The sequence below is a fragment of the Sceloporus undulatus genome, chromosome 4 (genome assembly GCF_019175285.1).
Source record: "Sceloporus undulatus isolate JIND9_A2432 ecotype Alabama chromosome 4, SceUnd_v1.1, whole genome shotgun sequence".
Taxonomy (NCBI): domain Eukaryota; kingdom Metazoa; phylum Chordata; class Lepidosauria; order Squamata; family Phrynosomatidae; genus Sceloporus; species Sceloporus undulatus.
This window is the reverse complement of record NC_056525.1, coordinates 62,970,760-62,983,372: the sequence shown is the minus strand read 5'-3', so window position 1 is coordinate 62,983,372 and position 12,613 is coordinate 62,970,760. Positions and strand designations below refer to the sequence as shown.

Here is a 12,613-nt window from a genome sequence, read left to right as displayed (position 1 = left end):
ATTATTATTATTATTATTATTATTATTATTATTATTATTATTATTATTATTATTATTTCACAACTCATAGTGACCCTAAGGCAAATCTATCATGGGGTTTTCTTGGCAAGATTTGTTTGAAGTAGGTTCGACATTGCCTTCCTTGAGGGTGAGAGAGCCTGATTTGTCCATGATCACCCAGTGGTTTTCCATGGCAAAGCAGGGATTCATATTGTGCCTCCCAAAGTCTAGTCCAGCACTCAAACCACTATACCATCCTGGAGTACCTGGGCAGACTTACTCATATGTGCTAAATTTGCAGTCTTTACAGAGATGCTTAAGTGTGTATGATACAGAAAGTGAGTACCCAGCTGTAAATTAGCACAATTCAAATATTTAAAAGCACTCAACAAAATGGCATGAGTACATGTGCAAAAGTTATATAATTCAGCCTCATTCACAGTATCATAGTCATTATCAAACTGTTGGTTGTGACACCCTCACAACTACATTCCATATAGTCTTCAGTGGTTCTGCCATCTGAAGAAAGAATAATTTTCTGAGTCACTGTGGCTTTGTCACTGAGACAATGCCATGTCTCTGAATCAGCAGCCCATTCTTGAGCTGTTGGGCTGGAAATATAACACTCCTGTGCAACAACTCTGCATTTGATAGGTACTAAATTGTAAAGGAAGGAAGAGTACATAATATAAAAAGAGTACACAATACACAATTTTATGGTAATCATTTTTTTTAAATGCCCAGACTAAGAATGTTAATGTTTTTTCTCAGAACTGAGAGGAAAGACAGACATATCTCTCTACACCTAATTTCTAAATACCCTTTTTAGAAACCAAAGGGGCTGTAGCCTAGTCATAAGCACATGCTTTGTATGTAGAAATGTCCTGCTTCCAGCTCAAATGCTTCACATCTCCAATTAAAAATATCATTGAATAAAAATGCCCATTTGCTATCAAATATATTAGGAGGGGTGCAATTTTGGTGATTGACAGACAGATGGTGAGATTCACCTCTGAGTTCAAGGCTGTTTATTCAGTGCAATAGAACAGGGTTTTTCTTTTGTCCCAGAGGCTGGTGCAGGGGAGCATGAAGTGGCAACAGAACTGAGACCAGACCTTAGTGGAAATCCTGTGGTTGTACAGATATTGTTGAACTGCAAATATCATCACTCCTCACCTAGGGAGCTATGTTGGGAGTTGCAGTCTAGAGGGCTGCATGATTCCCACCTGCATCTTAGAACAATGCTGTATCACACTATAGTGTGATAGTGTGATTCTCAGGGTATTTGGGAGAAAGGAGAGTGCCAGCCTCCTTTAAAACTGCCACCAATAAGGGAACCGCTGCTGTTGCCTTTATTTATTTATTTTAGGAAAGAATGGCCACACTTCTTACAGAAAATTTCAAAAAGCACTGCTAAAATTATTCCCATCTCCACACACACACACAATTTCAAGTACTCCTTGTCCAGTGTTGATTTCTCCATGGATCACCAAATCACAGAATCATAGAGCTAGGGGAGACCAAAAGGGCAATCCAGTCCAACCCCCTCCCATACAGGAACACAGAATCAAAGCACCCCTAACAGATGGCCATCCATCCTCTGTTTAAAGACCTTCAAAGAAGGAGACTCCACCATTCTCCGAGGGAGTGCGTTCCGCTGTCAAATAGCTCTTACTGTCAGGAAGTTCCTCCTAATATTCAGGTGGAATCTCTTTTCCTGCAGTTTGCATCCATTGTTCCATGTCCTATTCTTTTGAGCAGCAAAAAATAAGCTTGCTCCATTCCTCAACGTGATGCTCCTTCAAATATTTAAATAGGGCTATCATATCACCTCTTAACCTTCTTTTCTGCCCAGCTCCCTAAGTCACTCCTCATAAGGCATGATTTCCAGGCCCTTCACCATTTTGGTTGCCTTCTTCTCGATATGCTCCAGCTTATCAACATCCTTACTGAACTGTGGTGCTCAGAAATAGACACAAAATCCCAGGTGAGGCCTGACCAAAATGGAATAGAGTGGTACTATTACTTTCCTTGCTCTAAACATTATACTTCTATTGATGCAGCCTAGAATTGCCTTGACCTTTTTAACTGCCGCATCACACTGTTGACTCATGTTCAACTTGTCTACTAAGACTCCTAGATCCTTTTCACATGTAGTTTTGTTAAGCCCATCCTATATCTGTGCATTTCATTATTATTATTATTTTGCCCAAAGTATAGTACCTTACATTTCTCCCTATTGAAATTCATCTTGTCAGTTTTGGCCCAGCTTTCTAATTTATTAAAGTCATTTTGAATTTTGATCCTGTTCTCTGGGGTATTAGCTATTCCTCCTAATTTGGTGTCATTTGCAAATTTGAAAAGCATGTCCTCTATTCTTTCATCCAAGTCATTGATAAAGATGTTGAATACCACTGGGCCAGAAATCTTTGGCACCCCACTATAGAGCATAGACACCTGTTTACAAACCTGGCTCATGTTTCTTAATGTTGTCAAAATTAGAAAGCAGCATAAAAGTAATGGGCAGGAAGAGCTGGATGGATTTTTCACAAGTTCTTTTAACATGTAAAGAGGTGGTTAGTGGTCCCTGCAAAATCCAAGGAAAGCACACTTCCTTGCCAGCTAAGAAATTCCTTGTTCTGACACAAAGTATTTTTCATCCTTTTGGATATAAACCCCTCCAAAATAACTGCATCTGAATCATGACAGCATAAATAAGCTTGCTGACAATTTGTCTTAAGTAAGAGCTAGTGGAGCTTGTAGGCAAACTGATTCACAGATCCCACACACCAACAAGAGCTGGCAGCTTGGTACTCAGGGACCTCATTTACCACTTACATAAACAATTAAAAGGCCTCACCTGAGAAGACGTTTCTCCTGCTACAGATTCTGAGCTTCTGGTGGCACTGCTGCAGCACCAGTGTTCAGAGTCACTTACTCCAAAATATGATGTTCAGGTCTCAGTCAGCAGTTCAGTCAATAGGCTTCTTGCCAAACATGCACTATACAGCTGTAGCTGCTAGGCAACTCTGGAAAACTCAGCTAATGCCATTAAAGCAATGAACAAAAGCCCAGGGTAGCCTTCTCCAAAGCCTCCACAGTACTAGAGATTTAAGGTTCACACAATCTGTGAGACTGACAGGGATCTCAGTCTTTGCCATATTACTCATTTACTGGGCATTTTGCAATGGTTTCATGTTTGAATCACTGGAATAATGTTAACACCTTCCAATTAGCCAGAAACTGTTCCACATGTGGAATGAAATGCTGTGTGTGACTCTGTTTTGTTTTACACAATTTTAAAGCATTTACTATGCCAGAATAGTCTAAGAACCTTTGGTATTTGTTGCAATTTACCCAGAGTCTTTCTACTAAGAAGTATCCATAATACAGTAAATGACACAGTTCCAAAGCAGATTGTAAACCTGACCACATTAGGCTAGATGTCCAAGGAAAGCTGCCAAATTTCTTGAACCATAAGGAACCATCCTTATTTCAAGTGTGAATCCTAAACAGCATAAGATCCCTTCTTTCTGAAATTTCAGTTCAGAACTTCAGATCAGTCACATCCACATACTGCAAAAGTAGTTTGAACACTAAATCCTGACAAAACCTTTTTGCAAAATCTTCTCTGTTGCATTCAAATTTGTCCTCCTTGTTTCAATAGCATTTTCTATCATCAATTTTTCTACTACCTGAGTATTGTCAAATTGGAAGATGTTCTTTAAAAAAAAAAGTAGTGTAACCAGGCGTCCAGTTCACACACACATAAAAATAGGTGACTAATTACTTTAGCCTCTGGCAAGCACAATGAAAGATTTCTTTTCTAGACAACACTGTTTTGTTTCATAAAACCAAACTGGTGAAAGAAAAATCAGCTCCACGTTTCATATACTACAACACCCATGCAGAATATTGCTACAGACTGAGAACAAAGGCACATGGAAGGGGGGGAAGTGTATTTGCATTGTACTGCAGCTTCCTGCTGATAAGAGAATTCCTGGACTTGGGCCACCTGGTGTCACTTGGAAAGCTCCATAGAGCATGGAAGCTTAATCTCTGCATGTGCAATGACTACATACAGTATGTTTAAAAAATAATAGATAGATATAGAGTGAAACTCTGGCATCTGTATTCTGAAATAAGAGAAATGTTATTGTGCTTTAGGGAACGTTGCTACTCTGGAATGGATGGTACAAGGGGGATTTGAAACATAATGTTGCCTTATGGGGTGTCCCTGTTCAGTATTGCAGACAGAAAACCATGACCTCTTCTAAGCTATTCTGTTCTATTACCCTCTCTGCCCAATTTTCTGTTCCTCTCAAAAGTCAGCATTCTTTGTCCTCTGTGTATGGTCAGTACACACTGGGCTGTTTTGTAATTTCCTCTGCTTTACAGTTTTGTGCAAAACATTTTTATTCCCCTGTAAATATTTCTAAAGTCAGAATTGTCCAGGCAATTGTATTCCCAATTACCATGTACAGATGCGAGAACTGGACAGCGAAGGAGGCAGACAGAAAGAAAATCATCTCGTACGAAATATGGTGCTGAAGAAGAGTACTTAGGATACTGTGGATGACCAAGAAGACAAATAAATGGGTTCTTCAACAGATCAGACCAGAGCTCTCCTTGGAAGCTTAAGACGATCAAGTTGAGACTATTATACTTTGGCCACATAATGAGAAGGCACAGATCTCTAGAAAAAATAATAATGCTAGGAAAGGTAGAGGGTAGAAGAAAGAGAGGAAGACCACAAACAGATGGATAGATGTGATCAGGGGGAGTTATGGGCAAGGGCTTACAGGATCTGGGCAAGGCAGCAAAGGATAAGGATTCTTGGAGATGTCTCATTCACAGGGTCACTATGAGTCAGAGTCGACTTGAGGGCAGCTAACAACAGCAACAAATAGTTCTTGTTGTGTGCTTCAAGTCAGCTTATGGTGACCATAAGGCATCCCTATCCCAGGGTTTTCTGGGGCTGAGAGCATATGACCTGCCCAAGGTCACCCAGGGGGTTACCAAGGGCAAGTGGGGAATCAAACCCTGGGCTCCAGAATTGTAGTCCAACATTCAAACCACTACAGCACATTGGCTTTTTACTTTTTACTTTTTTAATTTTATTTTATTGGAGATCCCCAAATCTTATGGCTCTCTGGGTGACACTGAAAATTTTGACAGCATAAGCTTCCACACTGACCAATGAACTTTAAAAATAGAGTCGATTACTATTTCAATATTACTACATTCCTATGATTACAGACTGAAAAATATATATTCACAATTGTGAGTAGATGTGCTACAATGAAACTTTTCAACCATGTAGTTTGGGCAATGGTTTGTCCATTGTGGAAAACATTCCAGGAAAAGTGTAATCCTGGTCTTGAGAAACATACATTGCTAAGTGTGATGTAGCCGTGATAATCTGCCCAGCATGACACACCTGCAATGATATAACTGCAAATGGAAGGGACTGCTTTAGATAATATGACTACACTCATTTCCTGCATTTATTGATTTATAAACACTGAACATATCAGTAATAGTCCCTACAGTTCAGGCATGATTCAGTCATCACGTCATGCAATGGCTTGGTTTTATTTCAGTCAACCTAACTGAATCTTCAGGATTGCATGCTACTTTCCCATTTCCACCCCCTCCTCCTCTGTGGTTGCTCTGCCAGCCAGGACTGCAAACTAGGGGTGGAAAAAATATTTACTGTTATTTTTTCCTGGCTGGATAATGAGTTTCCCCAAACTCAAGAAAGCTGACCAGAAAATACAGTATAACACAGTGGCAAGAATTTTGCACAGTTTTTCCATGCAATTTGCACATCCCAATGTGTTTATATTCGGCAGAGAAATACATCTGGGTTCCTCGGCTAGAAAATTGGGGTAGGGGTGCAACATAAAAAAAAATCCACTGTTTTTCAGACAGCCACACTGCTATTTTTTGTGCAAACACCAAAACCAGCAACAGTACACATACATACACACAAAACGCCCCAAACTTGTGTGGGTGTCTGGAAAGTATATTTTGTGAAAAAATGTGTTTATTGCATAAAAAGCTCATTTTTGTGCAAAAATAGTCTTTTTGTAGCAAGGAGATAGTAGTCTTCTCTTTAGTGGGGAGAAAATGCCCATAAAGTATTCATCCTCACTGTGAGACAAGTAGTCAAACATTTACATCCCTACAATAAACCAGAATCAAATCCCAGTTTATAATCCTGCATTGCAGGTCATGCGTAAAACAGTTTGCCACTTCAGACACAACCAACTATGGTTTGACGGAAAGCAGGCAAGGAGGGAATGACAGAATTGCCATGCACAAGGACACAAGAAACTACATGAGCCCAAGGATATAATGCCAACTCCTGGCAAAACATTACATCTGAAATTCTATCAAAAGGGAATTACATCCAAAAAAGAGATCTGGATGGGGAGTGAGTAGTTCTGGGGATGGAGATCCTCATTTCATGTTGTACTTAACAGTAAAGGAGCCCTCTTGGCTAGTGTTTCCAGCTTGGATCCAGGACAAGGCTCCAGTCATTTTACATCTTAAAAGATCACATAGCAAGGCAAGCTAGCAAGTGGGACAAGTAGGACAAAGGTCCTACCTCATTTTCCAAATCCCAACTTCCAGCCACAGCATCCCCTCCCATCACTTAATTTAAAATAGCATTGAAAATTCATCTGTCAGCAGTCCTATCCAGATGATTTTGAAAAAGTGTAAATTTTAAACAATTAATTTTAAATGTAGACTGTTTTAATATGTCTATGTCTTGTTTGTTCTTTTAAACTGATGTATCTTTTAACTCAAGTTGTGTTTTAACTGATGCATATTTGTTGGTCTGTTGTTGTTCCCCACCTCTATCCATGGGGAGAGGCAGATAATTAGCAATAGCAAATACATTTCTAGGCCACTTATCAGTGCACTTAAGCACTCCCTAAATGGTTTACAATGTGTAAACTAATTGTTCCCAACAGGCTGGGTACTCATTTTAGCAACCTACAGAAGGATGCCAGGGGTGAGTGGACCCTTGAGCCCTGCCTGGGATCGAACTCACAACCTTATGGCTGTGAATGGCTGCAGTACTGGCATTTAACCACTGCACCACCAAGGCTCCTTTTAATTGCAGGAGGAGGAGGGGGGATCCTGGAACAGTCTGTGACAAAAACTGAGCTGGATACTGCTCCGTGCCTCCTCCCATCTCCAGGGTGTGAAGATGGCGGGGGGGGGGGTTTGAGCTGCAACTGAAAGCTGTGATTTGGAAGATGAAGGAGGTACCTTCATCCCACCTGACTGAGGGAGATTTGCAGTATCAAGATCTGTTAGGGATTAAAGTGACAGGAGCCTCGTTACTCATCAAACCTGGCAACCCTACCTTTGCAATCAGGATCTTACAACTTTTTCTAATTTGGGTTGAATCCACACTGCAAAAATAATCTGGTCTGACATCACTTTAACTGCCATGGCTCAATGCTATCTGGTCCCACAGCAAGCTACAGTTCCCAGAATTCCATAGCATTGAGCCAAGGCTGTTAAAGTGGTGTCAAACTGTTATTTGTGCAGTGTGGATGCAGCGTAACACAGTGCCTCTGGATTCAGTTACACAAAAGTGCTTACAATTGAATAGATACTCTTGAACTCACTGTTGAATAGATACAGCGTAAATTCTAATTCATGCAATCAAACTCTGCTTAAAGTTTACATCTTGGAAACGAATGCTCCGCCCCCAAAAAAAAGACAAACTGCTTTGCTTATTTATTAGCGCTTCAGCTCTGATGCAAAGTCAGCTGCATATTGAGTATCTGTAAACAGAAAGAAAAGCAAGAGGCCCAAGAAAAAGCAGGCAGCAACCTGTCTATGCAGCCTCACTCAACCCCCAGAACTGAGACAGAAAGCAGCCATGCATGAAGTCAAACAAATATGGCAGAGGGAATTAACAGCATGGCGGGGGAGAGAAAAGGACACACCTGCCATCTGCTTGGGTTTTCTTTCTGCCGTGAACATTTAACATGAAAATCATGGGGACCCAAAGCAAAAGGCATCAGAAAGAAACACTCTGAAAGTCACTGCAAACAAGTTCAGGAAAGAGGTACAGTAGTAGTTTGCTAAATTCTGTGGATTACTCAACAAATGACATTCCCCTCAGTCACGGGTGGGAAACTGCAGTAGGTCTGACTGAGGGGCACTTTTCTGTCCCAGGGATTCTTCTAAGGGCTGCACAAAGTGCCAGAATAAAGGAAAGGCAACATTGCTGGAAGGGTACGATTCCACCTCTGGTTTTCCAAAATAAAAAATAAAAATAAATAAAAATGTTTTGTTTTTACTTTTAATGTTGTTTCAGGGAGGAGGTCACAACCTATGTAAAAGATGAATTCACTCCTGAATGCTTCCAGGAAGACCAATTTGCCCTTTTTCATGGCCAGAAAAAGGGCAATGCAGGGAGTTTGGAAGGCTCCATGGGCCACAAGGTCAGCCTTGGGGGCTGCATACAGTTGTCTACTCCTGCCTTAAGTCATAAAGCAGCAATATTGATATATTATTTATTTTATTTCATTTCATTTTTATGCTGATTTTCTCCCAGAACGGCTCACATGATAAAAACAATTTTTTAGAAATGATAGTAAGAAATTAAAAACAGTTAAAATCATCTAATTAAAACAGTATAAAACTGGCATAAAAACATACAAAGCAACCATACATACATAGTATAGACATACAAAACATACGTAGTAACATACAAAACATACATAATAACCATACATACATATACTATGTTTATACTATACATAGTATAAATATGCTATGTAACCATATGTATGTACGTAAGACATATGTATTATACATATTATAATATGTTTATGTATGTATGTAATGTATGTATAAAACATACATAGTAACCATTCAAATTGTAATAGCTCTTCCAGGTACACACATTTTTGCCATCTTTGGACTTGTCACAGTTGAGAGTTCATAATAACTCTTCTGAAACTTGTCCTTCTCTTTTACCTCTAACCGTACCCTGAAAAGCTGACGTTCAACTTGTGATGCCAATCCCTTCCTTACCACTTTATCTTAAAAAGTCAGGAGGGGGAAAAGGCCACCATCTACATTTCTACTTGCTGGGCCACCCTTAACTAGCACTGGAGTCAGGTCACCAAGAGAAGTTGACAGATTTACTACACAGACACAAAAGGCGCTGCACTCCATAACACCCTAAAGGCACCAGATCCTGTCTGATGTTGGAAGCTAAGCAGGGTCAACAAATGGTTAATGCTTGCATGGGAGACTGCCAACAAATAAAAGGTGCTGCAGGCTCGTATTTAAGAGGATGAAAATGACAAAACCACCTCTGAATGTTCCTTGCCCAGGAAAACTCTATGAAATTGAGGGGCTCATGGAGGCCCATGTGGCCTTCAGCAAGTCACACTCTCTCAGCTTTAGTGGCAACCCCCCTTTGAAGAAATTTGCCAAGAAAACCCTATGATAGGTTTGCCATAAGTCAGAAATGACTTGAAGACATTAAGCAATGACAACAGTGTGCCTTCAAGTTGCCTGTCGATGTATGGCAACCCTAAGATGAACCTATCATGGGGGTTTTCTTGGCCAGGGTTTTCTTCCGCGGGGGTTCACCATTGCCATCCTCTGATTAAAGTGCATTTAAAGCATCCCGCAAATGAAGCGGAAATGGTGAATAACTGTGCGAATGATTATCACAAATTGTGCAAATAAAGTGATATTGGATGTGCATTGTCGCTGAAATCCCAAAAGTAAAAAGATATGTGTTAATGCTTCTTTGTGACCACTTTAATGGCAGGTTTTGTGTGACGCTGGGAGAAATTGTTATGTGTAATTATGCGATTTTTCTGGGATATTCACGGGATAAGCTCCTGATCCCCTTCGTGTGATAAACTCCATGGGGTTTTTCTTGGCCAGGCTTTTCTTAAGAGGGGATTCGCCGGTGCCCTCCTCTGAGGCTGAGAGAGTGTGACTTGCCCAAGGTCACCCAGTGTCCATGGTGTCCATGGCCAAGCGGGGGATTGGAACCCCGGTCTCCAAAGTCCAACACTCAAACTACTACACAATGCTGAAGGCACCCAAATACACACTGAGAGGGTGTGTCAAAGGGGGTCTGGGAAGCAAGACAGGTCAATACACTGCCTGAGGAGAGAAAGGCGGGCAGGTTGGGTGTCTTGAGAGGGGGATTGGGGTCTGGCATTTCGCCTCCTCCACTCCAGACTGTCCTGCACCTTCCTCACAAGAAACAATACCTCCAAACAAAGGGGTGCTCCATTAAAGCTAATGAGGCACCAAGTTGCCAGCACTTGTCCCCTTCCCTCCTGGGCCCCAAACTCCTCTTTTAAGTTGGGACCAGTCTCCCTTTCTCAAAACCAGAAAGCAAGACCCAAAGGTTTTGCTGGGCTGTCAAGACCAAACCCAGGCACTAGCCAGGACTTTGGCCAAACTCCTTCGCAGACAGAGTTACATAAGAGCCCCCCCTCACTCCCCTAATCCCCAGCCGCCGTCCTCCGTGGGCTGAGAAGGCCGAGAAGGAGACCCTGCCGCCTGCCCGCTTTAGCCCAGGGGGGCCAGGCCTCCTCTTTTCCCAGGACGCGTCCTCCATTCCCAGTCTCCTCTCCGGGAGGAATTCCCAAAGGCCCTCCATTTGGAGCAGGGCAAAGAAGCATCCCTTTATATTTTGCATGGAATGTTTTTAGGTCAAGGTGACCAGAGGTGGTCCTTTTCCAGGACATGCCTCCATCCAACCTTCTGTCCAGGAGGAATTCCAAAAGGCCCTCCATTTTGAGAAGGGCTAAGCAGCATGGATTTACGTTTATAGGACTGGTATTTTTTTTAGCTCAAGGTAACCAAGGTAAAAGCCCCCCCCCCATCTCCCCTCGTTTCTGGGGCTGAGAAGGAGGAGGAGGAGGAGGAGGAGACCCTGCTGCCTTCCCTCTTTGCCCAGGACCTCTTCTCCATTTCAGTCTTCTGTCCAGGAGGAATTTCAAAAGGTCCTCCATTTGACAGGAGCAGGCCTGTCAAGGCATGGGTTTTCCCCTTCCTTCCCTCTTTCTGGGAGCCCCCAAAGGCAGGGCGGCCAGATGTCCTCACCGCCAGGGAGGACAAGGCACCGCAAAATGGAGGACAGGCAAGCAAAAGGAGGACGCGACCAAAAGAATGGCCCAAAAACACTCCTGTAAATAGATAGTAAATCCAGGCTTCTTAGCCCTGCTCAAAACGGAGACCTTTTTACATTCCTCCTGGACAGAGACTGAAATGGAGGACAGGTCCTGGAAAAGGAGGACAACTGGTCACCTCTGGGCTAAAAGCACTCCTATAAAGATAAATCCATGCTTTTCAGCCATGCTCAAAACGGAGGACCTTTTGGAAATCCTCCTGGACAGAAAGCTGAAATGGAGGACACGTCCTGGAAAAGGAAGCCGCGGGCCACTCTCCCGGACACCACAGAAGACGTCGGGTCACCCTGAGCTTGAAAAACACCACTAAACGTAAATGTAAAGCCATGCTTCTTAGCCCTGCTCAAAATGGAGGGCCTTTGGGAATTCCTCCTGGACCCAAGGCGGAAATGTAGGACGTGTCCTGGAAAAAGAAGACCTCTGTTCACCCGAACTAATCATAACATAAATATCAATAAATGCTACTCAAAATGGAGGGCCTTTTGAACTCCCTCCTGGACAGAAATGGAGGACCTGTCCTAGAAAAGGAGGGGGAGAGGAGGGCTCTGGTGAGCCTGCCTCAAAGGGGGGCTGGAGGGGCTGGGGACCCCTCAAGGTCCCCCTCAGCCCTCTCCCGAGGCTCTCGAAAGCCCGCCTTGGGCGAAACAGAAGCAGAAAAACTTTCCTGGAGGGGAAGGAGAAGGCCTGGCTGGACATGGCGGCAGGTGAGGGAATGACCTCCTCCTCTGCCCTCACCTGCCCTCCAAGTCCAGCTCCCAAAATGGTGACCCTCAAAAACTTTGAGCTCTGACAGAGAGTTCTCTTTGGGCTTCCACTTTTGGGGGGGCCATGGCGTGGTCTCCCCCCTTTTTGCCCTCCTCCTCCTCCTCCTTCCTGGGGTCCCTCTCCTCCTGGAGGCCTCCTCCTCTTCCAGAGAGGGCTGCCTCTCCCACTCACCCTTCTTCCTCCTCCTCCTCCTCCTCCTCTTCCTCACTGAAGGTCAGCTGGAACCACCTCAAAGGCAGGCAGAGAGTTCCTCCTAGGAGTTGGGGCAACTTTGGGCCTCCTCCTCCTCCTCCGGTGGCCTCTCCTTCTCTTCTCTTCTCTTCTTTCTGGGCTCCAGGTAGTCCAGCTGTTCCTGCACCTTCCCTCCTCCAGCAATCTCTCTCTCTCTCTCTCTCTGCTTCTCAGCCCCAGGACCCCCAGCCCTCCCCCTCCATTTACTGTCACCTTCCCTCTGGCCAGCTTCCTAGGGCCACCCGACCAGAGAGGGCAGCACTCCTCCAACGCAAGCCCCGCCCCCCCAGCCCTCGCAGGGGCTCATGGGAAATGTAGTCCTCTTCTGGACTCAAGCTGGCTGGCTGGCTTCCCAAAACAAAGCTCTGCCCCGAAGGGTCTGTCGCGGTTGTTTTGTCGGGAAACGCAACCACGCA

At 43.5% G+C, this 12,613-nt stretch overlaps 1 protein-coding gene across 1 annotated transcript in view; it reads right to left on the bottom strand.

Annotated features, from left to right (window-relative positions):
• The window catches only part of TFEB (transcription factor EB), a 73,621-nt gene extending 61,229 nt beyond the window's left edge, over positions 1 to 12,392 (bottom strand). Inside the window, exon 1 of the mRNA XM_042463498.1 lies at positions 12,138 to 12,392. The gene's annotated coding sequence lies outside the window, so the exon portion shown is untranslated. The remainder of the gene's footprint in view (positions 1 to 12,137) is intronic.
• Positions 12,393 to 12,613: the final 221 nt, after the last annotated feature.